The following is a 26,438-nucleotide window of genomic DNA, read 5'->3' on the forward strand; positions in this document are numbered from 1 at the left end:
AATACAGACAATTGCACTAATCATAAACAAGACAAGTTACAAACTGGTACAAAAGGAGAGAGGGCCCTGCCCGTGAGGGCTTACAATCTACATGGTAGATGGGTATGCGTCCTTTTACACAGTCAAATGAATATATGTGGGGATAGGACGCTAAAACAAAATAACAAATACTTTATTAAATTGACTCAAAAAAATATAGGGGTATATACCCAAACTGCACAAAGCATCAACTTGAACCGTCACTGATTTATGGGACCACCCTCATAATAACCACATAGATGGCGGTGGGGCCATATTGGGATAAATGAAGGGTGGATCCCACAAGCTAAAACCCACCAACACTTAGGGGGGCCAAAACACCACAGGGTCCTAGGTGTGTGACCTGAGTGAGGTACTATCTAGGTGGATATCTGGTACCAAGTATGACACCAGGTATCGCTCCTAACAGTGAATGTCAGCGTGCAGACATCCACTGCACTAACATAGTACAGGTGCAGGACTGTGGCAGGGCAAAACCTTTGACTCCGTTTGATGTAACTGGAGCACCGATTACCCTGACACTGTCCTCAGTGGTAAATGCTCTACGCGTTTCCATGCATTAAACATGCATTTCATCAGGAGCAACATGCACCACAAATAATGACGCCCAAAACCTCTGACATAGATGTTTGACTGAGGCTATGAACACAAGGCAGAGGAAGGGTGACCTGCCTAACACTGAGTTCCTCTAGTGTGAGGTACGGTGTTGTCACTATGATCTACGCTCCTGCCTAAGCTGACCACCTCTAGGTTGAGGGGCAGCGTGCTGGTGTGCAAACAAATCGGCGCAGTAATGGCCGCAAAGCGGCTCACAGAATGTCGAGATTCAAAGGGTGAAACCCCGCCCCGCTAGACATGCCCCCCGCGTGACAGCCAATCCGGCCAGGAGGCTCGGTACAGGAACAACCAATGGCTGAACAGCGGGAGGAGCTACATCAGTCCCGGGGAAATCGCAATGCACCGCATTGAAGACAGAGAAATTCATGGCGGCTCTGTATGAGCATGCCATCGCAACATCAAATCCTAAACATTACCATCTATAGACAGTGGAATTAGACCAAAAACGAGGAACCTAAGAAGGAGTGCTGACACACAGCTGTATACTAGGGAGCCCAAATATATACAATAGTACCCCTGATGTTTGACACATGAATAACATAGGACTCAGCAAAGCCAGTATAAATTCATATAAAGGGCACAAACGAGATGGCATCATTAAGGCCAGACGGTTTGATGGTATTTAAAGAAAAAATCCATCTCACCTCTTTTTGCAGCAGGATGCGGTCACAATCACCGCCCCTTGATGACATCTTCACAGAATCAATCACCTGAAATTTAACCGATGACGTTCTTCCACTGTGAAAATCCGATACATGGCGTGCAATAGGGGTGTCCTTTAGGTTTGTGATGTCCAAAACATGCTCCCCAATGCATCGCCTGAGCTCCCTAATGGTTTTGCCAACATATTTGATGCCACACACGCATGTCATCAGGTAGATAACACCAATCGACTTGCAGTTGTAAAATGACCTAATAAAAAAGGTCTTGTCTAATGTGCTGCTGGCAAAACTCTTGGTCTTGTCTATAAACCCACAGAATTTGCAGGATCCACAGGGAAATGTCGCTGTGAGCAAATTACGCAACCAAGACTGTGGTTTGGGGCTTACATACAGACTGTGTGTTAACATATCTCGTAAGTTGTTGCTACGCCGATAGGTGACAGAGGGTCTGGGTGGGATCATGCTGCCAATATCGGGATCAGATTTAAGTATATCCCAGTGTTCAGAGAGGACTTGGCGTACAGCATCATGGGCACTGTCATACGTGCCAATAATTCTGACAATGTTGTCACCGATATCCCTCTTTTTAGGGGATAACAGAAGGTCCCTGTTGGTACTTAATGAATGTTGATACGCCTGTCTCAGGCATCGCTGGGGATAACCGCGACGCCGGAACCTCTGTTGAAGGTCTCTCGCAGCCAACCTAAAGTCACTAAGTTGAGAACAATTCCTCCTCACCCTTAAGTATTGTCCCTTTGGGATCCCTCTTTTGAGGGCCAACGGGTGCCCACTCTCCCATTTTAGCAAGTTGTTAGTAGCCGTGGGCTTCCTAAATACATTAGTACTGATGCGACCACCAGCATCAAGTGAAATGGTGAGATCCAAGAAGGAAATGAAGTTGGAATCGATCTCCAGGCCTAGTGCATTGGTATTCAGGGCTGCAACAAACTCCTGGAACAAAACCCTATCACCCCCCCACAGGACCAGCACATCATTGATGTATCTGATCCAGAGGGGAATGACAGATGTGAATTGCTCCATGTCTTTAGAGAATACCACCTCCCTCTCCCACCAGCCCAGGTAGAGATTTGCAAAAGTCGGGGCACAGGGACTGCCCATTGCGACCCCCCTGAGCTGGTGGAAGATCCGCCAATCAAACAAGAACACATTGTGCTTGAGAATGAAATCCAGAAGTTCCTTTACAAAAGTATTGTGGTTCCTGCAGTGCTCGCCTCTTTGCTGAAGGAACGTGAGGACCGCTCTACAGCCCAAATCATGAGGAATTGAGCTGTAGAGCGCCTCCACGTCCAAACTAGCCAAAAAAGTATCCTTGTCACAATGGACACCGTTCAAACGTCCCAGTACCTCCATGGTGTCCCTGACATATGAGGGTAAACTGCTGACGAATGGGCGTAAAACAGTGTCCATGTACGTACTGATGTTAGCCGTGAGGCAATTGGTCCCAGACACTATAGGCCTGCCTTTTAGAGGCTCATATACCCTTGTAAACTTTGAGAAGACAGTAAAAGGCGGCTGTGACTGGGTGCGCAGGTAGAAGAACAGCTAATTCAGTTCTGTCAATAAGTTTCTGCTCTAGAGCTCTGTTTAAAATACAGGACAGTTCCAACCTATAAGCTGATGTAGGATCAGACGGGAGTTGTTCATATGTGAGCTTATCCTTGAGCACTTTCATGCACATGTTGCGGTATTGCTCGTGCCCAAGGATCACAATATTCCCACCCTTGTCTGAAGGTTTGATCACCAGCTCATTGTCCTGTTGGAGCGTCCAGAGAGCCTCTCTCTCCTGTTCATTCAGATTATCCATGCTATATGCATGGAAATCAATCTGACTTAACTTGCTAGAGACCACAGACACAAATGTGTCAATAGGAGTACAGTCACTGATGGGGGCATTTTGGTAAATGGCGGTCTAAGATTAGTGAAGGGACCATCCCCTGGAACACGGTTTCCCTCGGCAAACAGGTCAGCCATGAGTTGGACATCCGGCAGATCCGAAGTCTCAATTCCCAGTTCTTCACACTTTCTGCGGTCATGGGTGACAAAAAACTTGCACCATTTTAGTTTGCGCGCAAACAAATTTAGGTCTTTCACCCAGCCGAAACAGTCAAACCTCCACATGGGGACAAACGAGAGGCCCTTCTGTAAAACTTGGGTTTCCATAGTGATAAGAACACGGGAAGATAGGTTGATGATCTGTAAATGATCCTTCTTGGGGGTGGCTGGAATATTAGGTGTCATTCGGGATGATTGGGAGGATGTCATTGTTTGTTCCGTAGCAGGTATTGAGATACCAGAGGGGTATTGTCTAAAAAAAAAAACCCTGCTACTATAACCTCTACCACCTCGTCCACTTCTGCCCTGACCCCTGTTTCTGCCACCATACGGTCTTCTATTAGACTCAGGACCTGCTCTCTTCACACCAGCAGTCTTTCCCCGGGACTGATGTAGCTCCACCCGCTGTTTAGCCATTGGTTGTTCCTGTACCGAGCCTCCTGGCCGGATTGACTGTCACGCGGGGGGCATGTCTAGCAGGGTGGGGTTTCACCCTTTGAATCTCTGCGTTCTGTGAGCCGCTTTGCGGCTATTACAGCGCCGATTTGTTTGCACACCAGCACGCTGCCCCTCAACCTAGAGGTGGTCAGCTTAGGCAGGAGCGTAGATCATAGTGACAATACCGTACCTCACACTAGAGGAACTCGGTGTTAGGCAGGTCACCCTACCTCTGCCTTGTGTTCATAGCCTCAGTCAAACATCTATGTCAGAGGTTTTGGGCTTCATTATTTGTGGTGCATGTTGCTCCTGATGAAATGCATGTTTAATGCATGGAAACGCGTAGAGCATTTACCACTGAGGAGAGTGTCAGGGTAATCGGTGCTCCAGTTACATCAAACGGAGTCAATGGTTTTGCCCTGCCACAGTCCTGCACCTGTACTATGTTAGTGCAGTGGATGTCTCCGCGCTGACATTCACTGTTAGGAGTGATACCTGGTGTCATACTTGCAATGTGCAGGACACTGGGTCATTGGGGCTGCTATGCAGTGGGTCAGATTTAGATGTAAATAAGTTTGTGACGCCAGTTGCAGCTTGCGCAGGTACTGTAGAAGGGCCCTTTAAGATGGTAATAGCATACGTACTAGGTGAGGAATGCCAGAGGGGGATATTGTCTCTGTATTGTGTCAACGGTGTCTCCTACCTGTAGTACGGCTGGACTCCTGTATCCTGGCTCACATGCAACAAAATTGAGTGCTGTAAATAGGAGTAATGTAGGAATGATGGAATTCCACACAGAGTATAGGGTCCAACTTGTCTTTACTTGAGGTTATCTTATGCAGCTTTAGATCCATACAGTTATACAGCATTAGTCTTGGGTCCCAGCAGGTGTTGGCAATATGTGGCAGGAATTATATATATATATATATATATATATATATATTCTGCATCTGGTACATACACCTTTAAGAATCTGGCAGGTATCTGTCTTCTGCTCTGTCTATGTTCTGCTTTGTTTGGGCCTGACTAGCTATGGAGGTACTTATCTTCTCCTTGTATTTGGAATCTGTACTTACAGGACTGCTCGCAGGGAATGGTGGTTTCTTCCTGGAGATCTGATAGTTCTGAAGTGGCTGCTTTTCTTTGTCATCCAACTGAGGTAAGGAACTCAGGCTGGAAAGGTTGCTTTTGGGCGTCAGGAAAGGCCTGAATCCTTGGTTGGGATCCCTGTTTTCTGGGAGCTCCTATTCACACAGCCTACCCCAACAGGGGGTGGCTGGTACACTGCCTAGAACTTTCTGTCCTCCCTCTGAAGTAGGATGTGGGAACATTCCACTCCTCATCAGATAGCGGTAAGCTAGCCTGGAATAGTCTATTCCAGTCTAGATATACTAACTGCCTTTATTCTGTCTACATATTGCTGCCACCTGCTGGTGTACATTTGAAATTACAGCAAATACATTCAATACAGACATAGAAATGGCATACAATATAAATGCAATGTCAGGTTACACAGGGTGACAACACATCTACACTTTAACATCATGAAGCTGGGTGACAGAGTTTTAGTGACATACTCTGGGATGTTACATACCCGCTTACTTTAAGTGAAGCCGTCCTCGGCGTATGCTATAATAAAAGGAACAAGCTCTGGGTACCCAATACAATACAAAGTGCTGCGTGACTTTACATAGAATGACATACAAAACAAAACATTTAACGGTTTCCTCGGGGTTCCTGCCCGCTAGCATAAGGTGTCCAACACACAGTTTCCTTATCTTGGTATAACCAGGTAACCTATAACTGCACAAAGCAAACATTACCGACTGACTTTGTGTATTGTCCACCAATATCAAAAAGAGTATGGGGGTGTCTTTACTCCGTAATCCCACCATTGTGTAATGCAAAGCCCGCAAATGAAAGGGTGGCTTTATCCTGTATTCCCTTCCCTGCATCATAGCCTGAAGAAATTTGGCTTATAGCACGATCACTATGATGTCTAAGAGGAAGCTAAGTTGTGGCTCTAAGGCTTGAGGTACCATACCTTAGGCAAAAGGCTCAGAAGGGGAGGTATGTGTCGTCTCTGTGTCTTCTGGCGATGTCACAGGAGGAGGGCAGTAGGTTCCCATGGATCTCCTGGAAATGAGACACCTCCGGATGGGAACAATCCGGAACATAAAACAAGTAGGAAGGAGCAGCCTAGGGCTTCTAACGATTCCCGAAGCAGCAGGGGTACCTGTGTAGTTACTAGACCTGTCAGGACTTACCATTTGGTCCTACCCTGGGTACCTATGGGTATATATCAACGGGTGTAGGCCACGGGTGTACAACGTCCGTATAAAGACAGTCCGTATAAGGGGGAGAGAACAAGAGCTGTAAAAAGGCACACTTTAGTAAGTTGCTACAATTTTTGTTAAGTGCAATGGTAAGTGCAATCATTTTGATCAGTGCATAATTTCACATTGTGGCACCTGGAGAGATAATACGCACAATGGGCAGGATATCTTGAACGTTACATAACATTTGTAAACTGGTTACAATGACATAAGTTATTAAATAGCATGACAATTAAGTGCAAGCTTTTATGTTGCAAACATTTGATATAAAATAGTGCAATCTTTATAAGTGCAAGGGATAGGCTCAACATTAACTTGAGTCCGTATTCCTGGAAGTGCTTGTAGTTTGTAGAATCCTCTGGAAACTGATAAAAGTTCCTTTGCAATCCATAGGGCAAAGAGTTAATTGTAATACAAAGGGTTAAAATGTCATAAAATAGCAGCAAGCTATCAAGTAACCTGAGAAAGGGGATAAAACTTTCAACTTGGGAGTAAGGGGTTAAAGTGCTGATGGGGGGAGTCCTTACTGACATGACCATCTGGATGAGGACGAACAATGGCAACCTGGAACAAAAACGGTTAAAAGCATGACACAACATGCCAACAGGTCCTCACCCGTCAGGTAACAGTCCACGGAGTGGCTCCCAGAACAATGCCACTGATTATATTTTCTTTTGTAGTGGGGACACCTTACAGGTAGGTGTCCAGCTCCTCGTCACTACTGGAGCTGCTGAACCTCATCAGAGGTAACTCCTGCCTCTGCTGGTGGCTTAGGGTAGGGTTGATTGTAGTGCGCCAGCGGCCTCTACCTGTGACTGTAGGTATTGGTTGGACAGCCAATCTGGAAAATGTAGCCGTAGCTTGCTGCAGACCAGGATCCACAGCCGGTGCAGGAAGGGGAAGAACTTCTGGCTTCAAAGGCTCAGGGAGTGCTAGAACATTAGCCTGTGGCTGCTTCCATGGGAGCATGTAGGGGGGCATGTAGCATGGTTGGACCTTAGGATTAAAGGTCAAGACAGAATTGTTGATTTGTCCTACCCTCAGGGTTGGTGGCGGTGACAGATCAGGAATGAGAGGTGCAGGGGCTGGTTGCGCTTTTTCTCTGAAGACCAGCCCACCATCTGGGGTCTCCTGCAGACATCTGGTCCTAGCTGCAGAGCCTGGATCTTTCTGCCAGGTCTCTGGGGTGATGGCAGGGGAGAGAGGTTTCTGGAGCAGGGTGACTCCAGCTGCAAATAGTCCTTGCATGGACCGCATGGGGGTATATTCGACTTGGTCCCCAATATACAAGTTATGCCTCTCCTGGGGTAAGTAGTGGCATTTCACTGATCTGCGGCCTACAAACACTTCTGTGCCTGAATGGTTGTCCTGGAGGAAACCCACGCCTCTTTCTACAGAGAACCATAGGACGGTTCCTGTACGTCGGGTCAGGATGGGATCTCCAGACTGGGGGCAATCAAGGACCTCCTTCACCCACTCTTCTACGGCTGACTTGTATTCCCAGGCCGTCTGGGCAAAGGCGGTAATCTCATGTGGCACCTCTGGGTTGAGGCTACTGAGTTGACTGTAGCTGGGCGGTGGAGTGGAATCCCTGGCCGCCTCCACCACACCAGTAGGTGGCTGTGGCTTGGTAGGCCTCAGGTTGATAGGCGGTGTTGGGGTCTCAGGACGTGGCGGTGGAACGGACATGGACCGGGCCTGGGCCTCAGGGAGCGGGGTAGCTCTTACCTGATGTGGCCGGGCGGCCGGTTCCGGTGTCCTCTGCTGTTCCTCCCGGGGTTCGGGCGCCATCTGGATCACGGCCTTCTTCTTAGCTGGTGGAGTGACGTCAGCGACGGCCTCTGCGGGAGCGGGTACGACGTCTACGTCCATCTGGGCAGGTTCGTCGCCTTCCGCGGGTGCACTGTACCCACGGCCTCCTGGTATTCTATTACCAGATCCGGAACACCGCTAGCAGGAATCGGGACTTCTTCATGCGTCTATTCAGGCATCTCCGGTGTCTCAGGTAGAGTCGATGCAGCAGGGATCTGGAGCGCAGGCGTATCCACGGCCTTCTGTCTGGCGGCAAGAGTGGAGGGTCCGCGTCTCGGTATTAGTTGGGAGACCCGGATCTCCATAGGCTGTTCGGGGTATACGTCCTCCCCATCAATGGCCATGGCATTCCATCTTGGTCGCGGATAGGCCATCTTCACTGTGCTCCGGCACACGCTGATTGTTAACACTAAAGGAGGGGCACAGAGGGTGGAGCTTTTATCACCTCTGGCCTGATCATAGACAAGTCCATAGAGGGCGTCCCCCAAGTTTCCCGCTCCTGAAGGGGCGTATTCGATATCTTTGTGCTTTTCCTGAGGGGGTGTAGTCATATTTTCCCGCTTCTGGGGGGCGTATTCCTCATTTTCGCGCTCCTGGGAGGGCGTTTCTTGATTTCTTTGTCTTTTAGCATGAAGATGCAGCGCCATCTTGGAACGAATATGGCGAATCTTCACAATGCCGAATTAACTCTTCAAGTGCTGCAGCACACGTGCAGCGCTCTCCTTGGCACAGCAATGCAAGTAAGACAATCACTTTTTAAGCGGTTTTGGTACAATCTTCAGCCCTGATTGTTATACTGTGCATCATGCGGTTTAATTTCTTTTTTTTCGCTCAATTAGATGCGGTACTGCTGTTAGGGGTGGACACACAATACAATCCAATCCTGTTCGTGACGCCACTTGATGCAATGAGCAGGACACTGGGTCATTGGGGCTGCTATGCAGTGGGTCAGATTTAGATGTAAATAAGTTCGTGACGCCAGTTGCAGCTTGTGCAGGTACTGTAGAAGGGCCCTTTAAGATGGTAATAGCACACGTACTAGGTGAGGAATGCCAGAGGGGGATATTGTCTCTGTATTGTGTCAACGGTGTCTCCTACCTGTAGTACGGCTGGACTCCTGTATCCTGGCTCACATGGAACAAAATTGAGTGCTGTAAATAGGAGTAATGTAGGAATGATGGAATTCCACACAGAGTATAGGGTCCAACTTGTCTTTACTTGAGGTTATCTTATGCAGCTTTAGATCCATACAGTTATACAGCATTAGTCTTGGGTCCCAGCAGGTGTTGGTAATATGTGGCAGGAATTATATATATATTCTGCATCTGGTACATACACCTTTAAGAATCTGGCAGGTATCTGTCTTCTGCTCTGTCTATGTTCTGCTTTGTTTGGGCCTGACTAGCTATGATGGAGGTACTTATCTTCTCCTTGTATTTGGAATCTGTACTTACAGGACTGCTCGCAGTGAATGGTGGTTTCTTCCTGGAGATCTGATAGTTCTGAAGTGGCTGCTTTTCTTTGTCATCCAACTGAGGTAAGGAACTCAGGCTGGGAAGGTTGCTTTTGGGCCTCAGGAAAGGCCTGAATCCTTGGTTGGGATCCCTGTTTTCTGGGAGCTCCTATTCACACAGCCTACCCCAACAGGGGGTGGCTGGTACACTGCCTAGAACTTTCTGTCCTCCCTCTGAAGTAGGATGTGGGAACATTCCACTCCTCCTCAGATAGGGGTAAGCTAGCCTGGAATAGTCTATTCCAGTCTAGATATACTAACTGGCTTTATTCTGTCTACATATTGCTGCCACCTGCTGGTGTACATTTGGAATTACAGCAAATACATTCAATATAGACATAGAAATGGCATACAATAAAAATGCAATGTCAGGTTACACAGGGTGACAACACATCTACACTTTAACATCATGAAGCTGGGTGACAGAGTTTTAGTGACATACTCTGGGATGTTACAATACTTGGTACCAGATATCCACCTAGATAGTACCTCACCCAGGTCACACACCTAGGACCCTGTGGTGTTTTGGCCCCCCTAAGTGTTGGTGGGTTTTAGCTTGTGGGATCCACCCTTCATTTATCCCGATATGGCCCCACCGCCATCTATGTGGTTATTATGAGGGTGGTCCCATAAATCAGTGATGGTTCAAGTTGCCGCTTTGTGCAGTTTGGGTAGATACCCCTATATTTTATTGAGACAATTTAATAAAGTATTTGTTATTTTGTTTTAGTGTTGATATTGATAACCTATTCTCAGGATCGATCATCATTATCAGATCAGTCGAGCCCGACACCCCCACCAATCAGCTGTTTGAGGTAGCTGTTGTGCCATCAAATGTACATTGTACAGAGTGGAAGCAGAAGGCTCCATACACTGTGTAGTTTCTGTATTCACTTGAAAGGGAGCTGAGCTGCAGTACCCCAACATGACCACTACACAGTGTACGAAGCAGTCTGCTTCCACTTCTGTATACTGTATAGTTTCCGGCACAGGGGCTACCTGAAAGAGCAAATCGGTGGGGTGTGTCAGGTATCGAACACCCACCTATCTGATACTGATGGCATGTTTGGAGGTTATGTCATCAAAATCTATAGCTTGGATAAACCCTTTAAACCTTCATTCATTGCATGAAACCCTTAAAACCCCAGTACAGATGGATCAAAGGAAATTCTATAAAAGGGTAAAAATGTTCTTACATGACCTGGCTTTGAGTGAAAAATTTTTGTCGATGGGACCTTCACCAGCTGTTAGAATAAAGGGGCCTATGTTGCACTTCCAAGAGCCCTGCCCTTTTAAGATTTTTAATCTCTGATCTATGTCATAGGGAAGAATAACAGCAAAGTCCTCCAGGGTACAGAAGCACTAGCTATTTTTCAACACTAATGGTGCATTCAGTTTGCATTCTATAGCCCTGTTTTTTCCTCTTACACACCTCTCCACGGATCCATGATATCATTATTTTATTACTATTTATTGTAAAGCAACCATTAAAGGGGTTGTCTCATCACAATGGGGGCATATCGCTAAGATATGCCCCCATTGTCTTATAAGTGCGGGTACCACCACTGGGACTAGGGATCGACTGATATTGATTTTTTAGGGCCGATACCGATAATTTGTGAACTTTCAGGCCGATAGTCGATAATTTATACTGATATTCTGTGAATTTTCATTTTTTTTTAAAAAAATTCCTACACAAATCTGCTGAAAATGAATGTTTATTGTTAACGTGTAGGTTTTTTTTGTAAATCTTTCTTTTATACTTAATATTTTGGTGTTTTTTTTTTAAACATTTTTTTTACTAACTTTTAGCCTCCTTAGGGACTAGAACCCTTGTCCTATTCACCCTGATAGATCTCTATCAGGGTGAATAGGACCTCACACTCTCCCTGCTGCTCTGTGCTTTGTGCACACAGCAGCATGGAGCTTACCATGGCAGCCAGGGCTTCAATAGCGTCCTGGCTGCCATGGTATCCGATCGGAGCCCCAGGATTACACTGCTGGGGCTCCGATCGGAGGAGCAGGGGAGAGGGGACCCTGTGGCCACTGCCACCAGTGATTAATACTGGGGGGCTTGGGGGGGGGCACACTGCGCCACCAATGAAGATAAATCTCTCATTAATTCATATACAGGAGGCGGGAGTTGGCTGCAGAATCACATAGCCGGCTCCCGACCTCTATAAGCGGTAGCTGCCATCCGCGGCAGTTAACCCCTCAGGCGTGTCATGCCCTGCTCTGACTAGGTGCGGAGGTCGGCCAGAATAGCAGCACGTGTTTAGTTTTTTGTTTTGTTTTGGAGTCGTGCTGGATCCGCCTCCCTTCAGGTGCACTGGGTGGGGTCATTGGTTTAAATCTCACTCAATCCCAGTGTTCTGTGCGGGTTATAGAAATCAGTCTGGCCTTGGAAGCAAGGAAGGAAGGATTGTCTGTTCCAGCTCAGATCAGATAAGTTTGGTTTCTGTTTTTGTTGTTTGCTGTCTAGGTTGTTTGTGTGTCTTCTGTCCCCTCCAGGTTCTAAGGAAGCAGGCTGCTCCTATTCCCCTTTTCACGATCTCAGGGATCCTAGGGTATTTTAGCCCAGGCATGAGGACACATTATTCCTACCATCAAGGTCTGAATGTGGGCTTAGCAGGCTAGGGAGAGAAGTCAGGGATTTGCTAGGAGGTGACCCTTCCCCTGCTTCTCGCCTAGTATCTGGTTTGTTGGTTTATCTGTGTATCTGAGATCCCGTCCGCCGTGACATTATAACCCGCCAATACTTTGACTGTCATTGCTCAGCGGTTTTGTGATGGCGTCAATTGATGCGTTAGTTGACCGCATGCAGGGGCTATCCCTAGAGGTTGAGGAGCTACGTGGTTCGGTCACACGGTGCCAGAATGCTCTGGCATCAGGTGCAGGTCAAATTTGTGGGAGCCTAAAGTTGCTCTTCCTGATAGATTTTCAGGGGGTACGGATGACTTTATCCGTTTTAGAGAGTCTTGCAAATTGTATTTTCGGCTGCGTCCATCGTCGTCAGGTGATGAAAGTCAGAGGATAGGTATAATCATTTCTCTGCTTAAAGGGGACGCGCAATCCTGGGCCTTTTCTCTGCCGCCCGGTTCTCGGGCCCTCCGGTCGGTGGAGGAACTTTTTAAGGCCCTTGGATTAATCTACGATGACCCAGATCGGGTCTCGATGGCGGAATCGAGATTACGTAATTTATTACAGGGTGAACATACTGCAGAGGCTTACTGTGTTGAGTTTAGGAGATGGGCTACCGAATCAGAGTGGAATGATCCCACGTTATGTAGTCAGTTTTGTCAGGGGTTATCTGAGAGATTGAAAGATGCCCTGGCTTTTCATGAGTACCCAGATTCTTTGGAGAATGCAATATCTTTGGCAATACGGTTAGATAGACTTATTAGAGAAAGAGGTAGGGCTCCCTCCGCGCAAGGGATCCCTTCTGTGAGTGGTTTCGTCTCTACTGCTTCCCAGGGTGATGTTACAGGTAACTCTGGGGTAGGGGAGGAACCCATGCAGCTGGGTCAGGTTTCTTGCCGTTCTGGTAGTAGAGACTTTAGGAAATTGCACAAACTATGTTAATACTGTGGGAAAAGTGGTCATTTTATTTTTTCTTGTCCTTTTGTTAAACCGCAGGTGGAAGAGAAAAAGAAAAAAAAAACTTTCCTGACTCTTGGTAGCGTGAATGGTGTGGTGGAGCAGGCAGGTATGCAAGCTCCCTGTAATACCCGTTTTCTCCTTCCAGCTATGGTGGCGCTAGACTCAAGAATTTTTTTTCTTGAAGTATTCCTTGACTGTGGTGCTGTAACGGGGTTCCGAAGGTGCACTCGGTCTCCCATTAGCCGCAGACATGCTGCTTAGCTTCAGGAGCGAGGATCTGTATTTGACCTCGTTCCCAGGGCAGCTTTGCTAGCTGGGAGGCCCCTGCTCCTAAGTCTGCCTTGCGCCGAGCTGATCACTCGGTGCTCGACTGGTTGGTCTGTCGGTCATGTGACGTTGGCCACGTCACATGACCCTCACTCCCCACTATAAATACAGGCAGCCTGCTGGCCACAGCTTGCCTGTTAATTTAGGTTCCACCTGTGATTTTGTCTTTCCTGGCGTACTTACCTCCTGCTGAATTCCTGACGATCCTCTGCCTGCTCCTTGTGTACTTTGCTGCTCTCCTGGTATTCTGACCCCGGCCTCCTCCTGATGATCCTCTGCTGACTCCTTTGGTACTTCACGACTCTCCTGGTATTTATGACCCCGGCTTCTCCTGACAATTCTCTGCTTGCTCCATTTGTACTTTGTAGCTTTCCTGGTATTGACTCGGTCCGTTCACGTTCTGTTGTTTGTTTGTCTGTCTGTCATCCCTGCACTTATTCCAAGCTAGGGATTGCCGTCCAGTTGTCCCCTGTCATTAGGACTCGCGAGGCAAGTAGGCATGGCCAGGGGTAAGGGTGGAGCGCAGTGGTCACTTCCCTCCCCCCTGTGTGTGTGTGTACGCGACCGTTACAGATTAACAGGCCCAATAACCACTGTATAATGAATCCTCTGGTGACCCTGACTGACCATGTCTCTAATCTGACGCAGATGGTGCAGGAGTTAGGGGAAAAACTCAGTTCCTTTGAGTTAGGGCAAGGTTCTTCCACTCCTCAGGCCTCCAGTCCGCATTTTGAGCCCCAGATTAAGCTCCCAGAACCCTTTTCTGGAGACCGGAAGAAGTTTCTCTCTTTTAAGGAGAATTGCAAACTTTACTTCCGTTTGCGCCCCGTGTCCTCTGGCCCCGAGAGTCAACGCGTGGGCATTATCATTTCCCGACTACAGGGTGATCCCCAGGACTGGGCGTTCTCTTTACCTGCTGGTGCCAGTTGTTTATCTTCTGTGGAGGGGTTCTTTCAGGCCCTGGGTACCCTCTATGATGAACCAGACAGGGCTCTAGTAGCCGAGACGGCTCTAAAGGCACTGGTTCAGGGCAATCTACCTGCGGAGGATTATTGCACCCAATTCAGAAGGTGGTGTGTCCCCTCAGGATGGAACGAATCAGCCCTGAAGAGTCAGTTCAGGTCAGGTCTGTCTGATAATTTAAAGGATCTTCTGGTCAGTTATCAACTTCCAGAGACCTTAGAGGAGATGATGACCCTTGTTGTCCGACTTGACCGACGGGTTAGAGAGAGACGACAGGAACAACAGTTCTCTTCCCAGATGGTGGTCCAGCCAGAGGCCTATCCCAGAGACAATGCTGAGGTCTCCACTGAGGAACCCATGCAGGTTGGCATGACCCGAGGGAATCTTCGCCGCAGACGTGGAGAATGATTTTACTGTGGAGATCCTGACCATTGGATCAACCAGTGTCCTAAGAAGGTCCTCTCTGTCAAGTCTCCTAAGGCAAGGCAACCTAAAGACCAGGTACACCCTGATTTTTCTAAATGTAAGCTTTTGATACCCATTACGATTTCTCTGGGAGTAGATAAATGGCCGGGTAAGGCCTTTATTGATTCTGGCTCAGCGGCCAGCTTTATTGACTCTGAGTACGCTGTAAGATTGGGTATTCCAATGTTTGCTTTACCAACTCCTATCCATGTCATGGCTATTGATGCTACTCCTCCTATTGGTGGTACGGTGAGCTCATGTACCTCAGAGATTTCTCTAACCGTGGGTGTGTGCCACTCAGAGAGATGTTCCCTTTTAGTCCTGGAGAACCTACCGGCTGAGGTGGTACTAGGGTTGCCTTGGCTCCGACTACATAACCCCACTATAGATTGGTCCAATGGGGAGTTGGTGAGATGGGGGCCTAAGTGCGACTCGTGCTTGTCCGTGGTACAGGCTGGGGTCTCAGTAAAGTCTGATACTTTACCCACTGTTGTTAGGGAATATTCTGATGTATTCTCATCACCAACCCCGGAGGTTCTACCCCCCCCCCCCCCATAGACCTTATGATTGTACTATAGAGCTAGTAGAGGGGGCCAAGTTTCCTAAGGGGCGAATTTATAATCTTTCTAAGCCCGAACGCAAGGCCATGGAAGATTATATTAAGGAGAGCCTTGGTAAAGGGCATATTAGACCTTCTGTCTCTCCTATGGGGGCAGGGTTTTTCTTCGTTAAGAAAAAAGATGGTGGTCTTAGGCCATGTATCGATTACCCGAGATTAAATAAAATCACTGTCCAGAATAGATACTCCCTCCCATTGATTCCGGATTTATTTAACCAGGTTCTGGGGGCAACCTGGTTTTCCAAAATTGACCTGAAAGGGGCATACAATCTAATCCGAATCAAGGAGGGAGACGAATGGAAGACGGCGTTCAATACTCCGGTAGGACACTTTGAATATCAGGTGATGCCTTTTGGACTCAGCAATGCCCCAGCTGTGTTACAAAACTTCATGAATGACATTCTTAGGGAGTTCTTAGGTAAATTTGTTATTGTCTATCTTGACGACATTTTGATATTCTCTCCTGACTTCGAATCCCATGTGTCTCATGTTAAACAAGTATTAGAGGTATTGAGGGAGAATCAGCTATCCGCTAAGCAAGAGAAATGTGTCTTTGGTGTACAGGAGATTCTGTTTCTCGGGCATGTTCTGACTCCTAACGCCTTCAAGATGGATCCTGGTAAGGTACTAGCAATTAAGGAATGGGTAAGACCTTCATCCTTAAAGGCCTTACAATGGTTCTTAGGTTTCGCCAATTACTATCGTAAATTTATTATGAATTTTTCCGTAATTGCTAAACCGTTGACCGACCTTACTAAGAAAGGGGCGGATTTGGCGAATTGGTCTACTGAGGCTATTTCTTCATTTGAAAAATTAAAAAAGGCATTCAGTAGCGCTCCCATTCTGATCCAGCCTGATCAGGAGAAACCTTTTATTGTGGAGGTGGATGCGTCCGAGGACGGCGCAGGAGCAGTCCTTTCACAAGGTCCTGCTAGCCTCACTAACCTGAGACCATGTGCCTTCTTCTCCAGGAAATTCTCTCCCACGGAGAGAAACTACGACATAGGGAATAGGGAGCTGCTGGCCATTAAATGGGCATTTGAGGAGTGGAGGCATTTTCTGGAGGGGGCAAGGCATTGTGTAACTGTTGTCACTGACCATAAAAACCTTATGTTTCTCGAGTCTGCTAAGAGGTTGAATCCCCGTCAAGCCAGATGGGCTCTGTTTTTTACTCGTTTTGATTTTTCCATTACGTTCAGGCCGGGAAGTAAAAATGTGAAGGCGGACGCATTATCTCGGAGCTTTCATGCTTTTCAACCTACTGAGGTACCACCTGATTACATCCTACCAGCAAAAATCTTCATAGCAGCTCTAACCCAGGATATCTCGGCTCGCATTAGGTCTGAACAACATCTGGCACTGGTATCCACCCCAACAGATAAGTTGTTTGTTCCCGTACAATTTTGTCTCCAGCTGTTGGGTGAGTGTCACGATTCTGCCTTTTGTGGACATCTGGGTGTTGAGGGCACTAAGGATCTGGTTTCTAGATCTTATTGGTGGCCCACTCTAACTAGGGATGTCAGGTCCTACGTGTCAGCCTGTGAGGTTTGTGCCAGGTCCAAGACACCTAGGACTCGCCCTGCTGGTAACCTACGACCCCTACCCATTCCCAGTAGATCCTGGTCCCATATCTCGATGGACTTTATAACTGACCTACCGCCGGCGGAGGGTAAGATTGTAGTTTGGGTAGTGGTCGATAGGTTTAGCAAGATGGTCCATTTCATTCCCCTGTCTAAACTCCCGAATGCCAAAACCCTGTATTTTTGTGAAAGAAATTGTTTGATTGCATGGTATCCCGGAAAATATTGTTTCTGACAGGGGTGTGCAGTTTGTGTCCAAATTCTGGAGGGCCTTCTGTCAAAAATGTAAAATTTTATTTTCTTTTTCCTCTGCCTACCACCCTGAGAGTAATGGGCAGACTGAACGCCTTAATTAGTCTGTGGAACAATTCTTGAGGTTGTATGTTGCTGATGATCAGCAATTATGGGTGAAATTTCTTCCATTGGCTGAATTTGCTTTCAATAACCGTGTCAATTCTTCTGCTGGGGTTTCACCTTTCTTTTGTAACCATGGTTTCCATCCCCGTTTTCATTCTGGGTCATCCGTCTCCTCCTCTAACCCTGAGGCGGATAGGCTCTCCTCTGAACTGTGCACAGTTTGGGCCCGGGTTTAATCGAACTTAGAAAAGGCTCAAAGTTCTCAGAAACATAAGGCCGATAGGAGACGTTCAAGGGGGGTGAATTTTCAGATTGGGGATAAGGTATGGTTGTCCTCCAAGAATCTCTCTCTTAAGGTAGATTCTAAAAAGTTTGCTCCTCGTTTTATTGGACCATATAAGATCACGGAGGTGATTAACCTGGTATCATTTAGGTTGGAGCTGCCCGAGTCATTCCACATTCATAATATGTTCCATAAATCTCTGCTTAAAAAATATTTTGAACCGGTAGTACCATCGAAAGCCTCGCCTCTGCCGGTTCTTGTTAATGATGCTGTCGAGTATGTGGTGTCTAAAATAGTGGATGTCAGGAAGGTGCGTAATTCCTTGCAGTACCTGATTCACTGGAAGGGGTATGGACCTGAAGAGAGATCTTGGGTACCTGCCAGGGAGGTTCATGCTCCTAGACTTGTTCGAAAATTTCATTTAGAACACCCTGAAAGGCCATCGCCTGAAGTCTTGGGTCTGGTGGCCCCTCGTAAAAGGGGGGGTACTGTAACGGGGTTCTGAAGATGCACTTGGTCTCCCATTAGCCGCAGACCTGCTGCTTAGCTTCAGGAACGAGGATCTGTATTTGACCTCGTTCCCAGGGCGGCTTTGCTAGCTGGGAGGCCCCCTGCTCCTAAGTCTGCCTTGAGCGCCGAGCTGATCACTCGGTGCTCGACTGGTTGGTCTGTCGGTCATGTGACGCTGGCCACGTCACATGACCCTCACTCCCCACTATAAATACAGGCAGCCTGCTGGCCACAGGTTTCCTGTTAATTTAGGTTCCACCTGTGATTTTGTCTTTCCTGGCGTACTTACCTCCTGCTGAATTTCTGACGATCCTCTGCCTGCTCCTTGTGTACTTTGCTGCTCTCCTGGTATTCTGACCCCAGCCTCCTCCTGACTCCTTTGGTACTTCACGACTCTCCTGGTATTTATGACCCCGGCTTCTCCTGACAATTCTCTGCTTGCTCCATTTGTACTTTGTAGCTTTCCTGGTATTGACTCGGTCCGTTCACGTTCTGTTGTTTGTCTGTCTGTCATCCCTGCACTTATTCCAAGCTAGGGATTGCCGTCCAGTTGTCCCCTGTCATTAGGACTCGCGAGGCAAGAAGGCAGGGCCAGGAGTAAGGGTGAAAGGCAGTGGTCACTTCCCTCCCCCTGTGTGTGTGTGTGTACACGACCGTTACAGGTGCTGGGGTAAACCTAATTGACTTTCTTTTTCTTCAAAATCTGGGTCTAAGTACTTGCACTTTAGAAAGAGAGATTCCGGTTTTTGCAATTGATTCTTCCCCTCTTTCTCAAAGGAGTCTCACTCATATTGCTCATGGTATTCATTTAAGGGTGGGTGATTCACATGTTGAGATTATGTCTTGTTTTGTCATGAACGATTTGCCGGCTCCTATAGTTTTGGGGTTACCATGGTTGACTAAACATAACCCAATTATAGATTGGCAAGCGAGACAAATCATTGGTTGGTGTGAGTTTTGTTCGGATAATTGTCTTGGCACATCTATCTCTGGTGTGTCCACTACGGCTTTACCTCAGTATCTCTCAGATTTTGCGGATGTCTTTTCGGAGGGTGGGGCTCAGGAATTGCCCCCTCATCGTGACTATGATTGTCCAGTTAATCTCATCTCAGGGGCTAAGTTGCCAAAGTCTCGGCTTTACAATCTTTCTCAACCCGAAAGAGAGGTCATGCGAAGGTATGTCGCCGAGAGTTTGGCAAAAGGTCATATTAGGCCATCTGAGTCTCCGGTGGCAGTAGGTTTGTTCTTTGTAAAAAAAAAGATGGATCGCTGAGACCTTGTTTGGATTTCCGGGAATTGAACCGTATTACGGTCCGGGATCCATATCCCCTGCCTTTAATCTCTGACCTTTTTGATCAGATTGTTGGAGCCAAGGTGTTCTCCAAGTTGGATTTGAGAGGGGCCTACAATCTGATCAGAATCAAGGAGGGGGATGAGTGGAAAACAGCCTTCAATACGCACGAGGGTCATTTTGAGAATCTGGTTATGCCTTTTGGGTTGACGAACGCGCCAGCGGTATTTCAGCGATTCGTCAATGACATTTTCCATCATTTGGTGGGGAGGTTCGTGGTGGTTTACTTGGATGACATTTTGATTTACTCTACTAATCTGAAGACCCATCAGGATCATGTGAGACAGGTTTTGACGATCCTTCGGGAGAATAAATTATATGCCAAATTGGAGAAATGTGTGTTTTCGGTGCAGGAGCTTCCGTTCTTGGGATATCTGCTTTCTGACTCTGGTTTTCGTATGGACCCCGAAAAGGTCCGGGCGGTTCTGGAATGGGACCGACCAGAGAATCAGAAAGCTTTGATGTGGTTTTTGGGGTTTACTAATTATTATAGAAAATGTATTTCAAACTATTCTACCATTGTAAGACCTCTCACTGATATGACTAAGAAGGGCGCCGACGTCTCTGTCTGGTCAGATGAGGCATTGCAGGCCTTTTCGGCTATTAAGGAGTGTTTTGCGTCTGCTCCCATTCTGGTGCAGCCCGATGTGTCTCGTGGTGGAGGTTGATGCATCAGAAGTGGGGGTTGGAGCGGTGCTGACGCAGGGTTCATCTTCTGGCAAATGGGTCCCGTGTGCTTTTTTCTCCAAGAAGCTCTCGGTCGCCGAGAAGAATTATGATGTTGGTGATAGAGAGTTGCTGGCTATCAAGTTGGCCTTTGAGGGATGGCGTCACTGGTTGGAGGGGGCGTCTCACCCCGTTACAGTATATACAGATGATAAGAATTTGGCTTACCTGAAATCTGCCAAGCGTCTGAACCCTAGACAGGCTAGATGGTCACTGTTTTTTTACCAGGTTCAATTTTGTGGTTACCTTTCGCCCAGGGGTTAAGAACGTCAAGGCAGATGCCTTGTCTCGCAGCTTTCCTGGGGGAGGTGATTCAGAGGATCCTGCTCCGATTTTGGCTGATGGGGTGGTGGTCTCCACTCTGTACCCCGAATTGGAGATGGAGGTGTTGGGAGCACAGGAGGGGGCTCCTGGTTCTTGCCCCCCAGGGAGGTTGTTTGTTCCTGAAGGTCTGCGATACAAGGTATTCAAGGAACATCATGATACTGTCCTTGCTGGACATCCTGGTGGTAAGTCCACCTGTGATCTGGTGTCCCGGAGGTTCTGGTGGCCAGGGTTACGTAAGAGCATTGAGGATTACGTGGCAGCTTGTGAAACCTATGCTCGGTCAAAGGTTGCTCATACTCGACCGGCTGGTTCACTACTTCCATTGTCTATTCCGTCTCGTCCTCGGACGCACTTGTCTATGGACTTTATTACGGATCTGCCGAGTTCCTCCGGGAGAACAGTAATTTTGGTGGTAGTGTACCGTTTCAGTAAAATGGCTCACTTTATATCATTAACTAGTCTGCCTAACGCCAAGACTCTTGCGCAGATTTTTGTTGATAATATTGTGAAATTGCATGGTATTCCTTCGGGGGTGGTCTCTGATAGGGGCACGCAGTTTGTCTCCAGGTTTTGGAGGGCGTTCTGTTCTCGGCTTGGCATTCAACTTTCGTTCTCTTCGGCTTTTCATCCGCAGTCGAATGGACAGACAGAGCGTACTAATCAAAACCTGGAGACCTACTTGAGGTGCTTTATGGCTGAGAATCAGGAGGACTGGTCCTCATTCTTGTCCCTAGCAGAATTTGCTTTGAATAACCGTAGGCAGGAGTCCACGGGTAAGTCGCCATTTTTTGGCGCATACGGTTTTCATCCTCAGTTTGGTACCTTTTCTGGGACTGGTTCCTCTGGGATGCCAGAGGAGGAGAGATTTTCTTCTGCCTTGTCTTCTATCTGGCGGAGGATCCAAGGGAATTTGGAGAAGATGGGTGAGAGGTATAAGCAAATGGCTGACAAGAGACGTGTGACTGGTCCGGACCTGTGTGTGGGTGATCTGGTGTGGTTGTCCACTAAAAATATTAAATTGAGAGTGCCATCTTGGAAACTGGGTCCAAGATTTATTGGTCCGTACAAAATATCTGCGGTGATCAACCCAGTAGCGTTTCGGCTGGATCTTCCGCAGACTTGGAGGATCCATGATGTGTTCCACAGGTCTTTACTGAAAAAATACGTGAAACCGGTGGAACCATCGCCATTGCCTCCTCCTCCTGTTCTGGTAGATGGAAATTTGGAGTTCGAGATCTCCAGGGTTCTCGACTCTAGAGTTCTTCGGGGTTCCCTTCAGTACCTGGTACACTGGAGGTTATATGGCCCTGAGGAGAGGATGTGGGTTCCGGCGCTGGATGTCAGTGCCAGCCGACTGGTGAGGGCTTTTCATAGATCCCATCCGGATAAGGTTGGTACGGGGTGTCCGGAGGTCACCCGTAGAAGGGGGGGTACTGTCATGCCCTGCTCTGACTAGGTGTGGAGGTCGGCCAGAATAGCAGCACGTGTTTAATTTTTTGTTTTGTTTTGGAGTCGTGCTGGATCCGCCTCCCTTCAGGTGCACTGGGTGGGGTCATTGGTTTAAATCTCACTCAATCCCAGTGTTCTGTGCGGGTTATAGAAATCAGTCTGGCCTTGGAAGCAAGGAAGGAAGGATTGTCTGTTCCAGCTCAGATCAGATAAGTTTGGTTTCTGTTTTTGTTGTTTGCTGTCTAGGTTGTTTGTGTGTCTTCTGTCCCCTCCAGGTGCTCCAGGAGGGAGCAGGCTGCTCCTATTCCCCTATTCACGATCTCAGGGATCCTAGGGTATTTTAGCCCAGGCACGAGGACACATTATTCCTACCATCAAGGTCTGAATGTGGGCTTAGCAGGGTAGGGAGAGAAGTCAGGGATTTGCTAGGAGGTGACCCTTCCCCTGCTTCTCGCCTAGTATCTGGTTTGTTAGTTTATCTGTGTATCTGAGATCCCGTCCGCCGTGATATTGTGCGGCACCTAAGGGGTTAACTACCGCAGATCGCAGCTACTTGTCATATAGGTCGGGAGCCGGCTATGTCATTCTGCAGCCAGCTCCCTCCTCCTGTATATGAATTAATGAGAGAGTTATCTTCATTGGTGGCGCAGTGGCCACAGCCCCTCCCCTCCCCATCTGTCTCTTCATTGGTGGCAGCAGCAGCAGCAGCACAGGGGGAGGGAGACACTGCTTCCTTCTCCCCTGTGCTGCTGAGGGAACACGGAGAGCGCTGACAGCAGCGAGATCCATGTTCCCGATTCGTTATCGGTATATCGGCAAAATAGATGCCGATACCGATAACTTTCAAAATCCTGAATATAATATTGGTAAAACCGATAATCGGTCGATCCCTAGCTGGGACCCACATCTATATCGGGAACGTAGCCCCGCAAGGTGATGGCTGGAGGACTCCGGTCCGGCCACCACCAAAAGCGCGCTCCATAAAAGTGAAAGGGAGTGCACCACGCATGAACGGCCACCGCTGCCATTTGCTTCTATGGGCTCAACAGAAATAGCCGAGCCAGCAGCCCCAAAGAAAATGAATGGAGGGTGGCTACGTATGCGCAGTCCATCCGCCACCATTTTCGGGGCTCCATTCTCGATATAGGTGTGGGTACCAGTGGTCCTACCCACCTATAAGACAATGGGGGCATATCCTAGCGATAGGCCCCCATTGTCTGTGATGAGACAACTCCTTTAATCCCAGGGTTCTGTACATACGAAAAAGAGTTTCAGTACCTAACATAAGACTACAAACAGAACTAGTACAATAAACATGTGCTTACTGACAGGTACTGTAGGTACAAAGGGAGAGAGGCCACGCCTGAGGGTATAAGCTACTCAGATGAGTGCGTAGTGACAGCAGGGTTATTGTAGGTTGAAGACTTTCTGAAGGTGGGTTTTCAGGTTGCTTTCGGTGGTTCAGATGGTAGTGAACAGTCTGAAGTGCTAGGGTAGATGAGCCCAAGGAGATTCACTGGGAAATCATTAGGAAAACAGAAGATGATGTGTTGAGAGGTACGGGGAGATTGGACCAGAGGTATATGGAGCGGACAGGTTGTGGATGGCCTTCTTAGCCTCACTATATTCCACACACAAGTATTTGTATCAGGCAGCATCTCCCACAGAGAAGGATGTTGCAGTAGTCTAGGTGGGAAATGATGAGGACATGCACTAGCAGTTTTGTTAAATTAAGGTTGAGAAAAGAAAGGATTCCAGAAATGCTTTTGAGGTAGAGACACCTGGCTATATGGTTTGAAACCGGACAAGTTATTGATTCTTAAACCAAAACCATGCAATTAATACAACTCCACGTGATGTTTAACTCCATGTGGTGTTTTACTATTAGATATAGCAGAAGATCCCTGGTGACTCATGATCATGTACTGTATAATAGTATGCATGGCAAACATTAGAGGGAGTCAATCACCAGGAAATTCACTGTCACACCAGGCACAGTGCCTTGTAGGCCGGAAGCTTAGCTGAATCTAATGAATACTCTCACCTACTGATCTAATTTCTGCTGGAAAAAAAGTACTTTTAATCCACATTCAAATGCCATTATGTTTGGGGCACTATTTGCCAGGGTAATTATTTTTTAGGGCACTGTGTGGGAGCACTTTTTGTGTGGCACTAGTATTTTCAGGGGAACTACCTGTTTCTGCAATATAGTATTTGGGGGTGCTGTGGAGCACAGTGGTCAAATTATGGCAAAGGGAGAAAGCAGGATGATATTGTGGGGGTCCCAGAATGGGGAGTTTATGTTAAGAAAGTGGGAATGATTATGGAAAAGTAAGGAACCTTAGATGTCTGTGTGGCAAACCCTGCAGAGATGAGACATAGCTGGAAGAAGTCTTCATGGCGGTCTGGGCCAAAGATGAGAAAATAAAACATCTACAAGCAGAGGAGAAGTCACTGGATGTATTAGGCATGTAGCGCTGTATTCTCCTGTATGTTTGGTAGTGTTGAATTTAATAAAAAAAAATAGACTGTGGTGTCTGTCATTTTGGCAGGAAGATTAGCGCTGAATCCATCAAATCTAAATAAAATGCTGATGGAGGCTAGTAACAGAGCGTTCATTAGTACCGTAGGACCGGGAATAGGTGAAGGCTCTGTACTCACCGCTTCCTGGTCCTCGGCTATGATGTAGCCGCGCACAGTATCAGAGCGCTCTGTGACTCCCGCTGTGCGCATCGGATGACAGTACAGCCGCAGCAGGAATAAGAGAGAGAGGTGAGGAGTGGCGGCGTCTGGAGCAGGAGAGGTAAGTGGATTTTGCTTATGTGCTCTGTGGCATGGGGGCTGATATGAGGCAATGGGGGATGATATAAGGCAATGGGGGCTGATATGAGAGGCAATAGGGGCTGATATGAGAGGCAATGATGGGGGCCGATATGAGAGGCAATGATGGGGGCCATTATGAGAGGCAATGATGGGGGCCGATATGAGAGGCAATGATGGGGGCCGATATGAGAGGCAATGATGGGGGCCGATATGAGAGGCAATGATGGGGGCCGATATGAGAGGCAATGGGGGGCTGATATAAGGTCAAAGGGGGAAAATCCTTTTCCAGCAGACAGGGTCTGCAGATGGAGGACATCAAGTGACAAAAAAAAGGAATAGACTGATTAAGAGGTAAAACCATGCTGTCATTCTTAGCCTATCAGTGACCCCCCCTCCCCCGTGTACAGTAGTATCACGTCTGGTATGGCAGGTACCAGACATGTGGCGCAGAGGGAAGGGAAAGCGGGTGCCCTAACACAATGGAGAGGGAGGAGTGGTGACCCCTAACTCACCTAGCACTGGCACCTGGCTACCCTGACGTCCCTAGACGGGTTGCCCACCCGTACGCCGATCACGTGCCTCGTCCCTGACTTATCCTGGAAGAGGCCCTAGGTAGTGAGTAGGGCGGTGGGAGCACTAGTCCTCACCACTGACACCTTAGTTTTACAACAGGGAGTGGACAAACAACACAAACACCACATATAACCCCGAAGGGAGACAACAAACAGTATACAACAAACTGAAGAGGACCGGAGATCCAACCGCACTGGTTCCAACTGCTCCAGCAACTCCACAGCAACACCACCTGAGGTCAGAATAGATAACCTGAAAGGAAGGTCTCTATCTAGCAACAAGGGAAGTAGGAAGATAGACTAAATAGTGGCTGGAAATTGCAGATCCAGAACAGCTGAATGGAAAACTACCGATACCTAGATAGGACAAAAAGGATAGTAAACCAAAACAGGAAAACCTGGACCAGAATCCATTCCTACAACTAGGTCTTGGAGCGATCCCTTGAAATTGGCCAAGTAGCCACCCGCTGCAACCTTCTGACCCCAGGCACCACAGGGTCAGCGATAGGTCGTGACACCCTCGTGACAGTACCCCCCTTTCTACGAGGGGCCACCGGACACTCAGGACCAGGTCTCTCCGGATGAGAGATGTGAAAAGAACATATTAATCTGCTGCCGTTTACTTCCGACGCTGGCACCCACATTCTTTCCTCCGGACCTCTAATGCACCAGATATTGAAGGGAGCGACGGACAAAACGAGAATCAACAATTTTTGCTACCTGAAACTCCAAATTGCCATCGACAATAACTGGAGGGGATGGTAACGGTGATGGTTCTGGAGATGTGACATACTTTTTGAGCAACCATTTATGAAATACGTTATAAATTTGTGGTAGCTCCAGGTGAAAAGCCACAGGGTTAATGACGGCAACTATTTTATAAGGACCAATAAACCTAAGACCTTATTTTATAAGGACCTAATAAACCTTTTAACTTATTATTTCTAGTCAACAACTACACATAGTCATTCACCCCTAGGTCCAGACCTGGCAAA

At 47.7% G+C, this 26,438-nt stretch overlaps 1 protein-coding gene across 1 annotated transcript in view; it reads right to left on the minus strand.

Moving 5' to 3' along the window:
• LOC120990711 (von Willebrand factor A domain-containing protein 5A-like) overlaps nt 1-26,438 on the minus strand; it is a 162,485-nt gene that overhangs the window by 114,209 nt on the left and 21,838 nt on the right. The gene's annotated exons all lie outside the window — the stretch shown is intronic.

The sequence above is a fragment of the Bufo bufo genome, chromosome 2 (assembly GCF_905171765.1).
Source record: "Bufo bufo chromosome 2, aBufBuf1.1, whole genome shotgun sequence".
Lineage (NCBI taxonomy): Eukaryota > Metazoa > Chordata > Amphibia > Anura > Bufonidae > Bufo > Bufo bufo.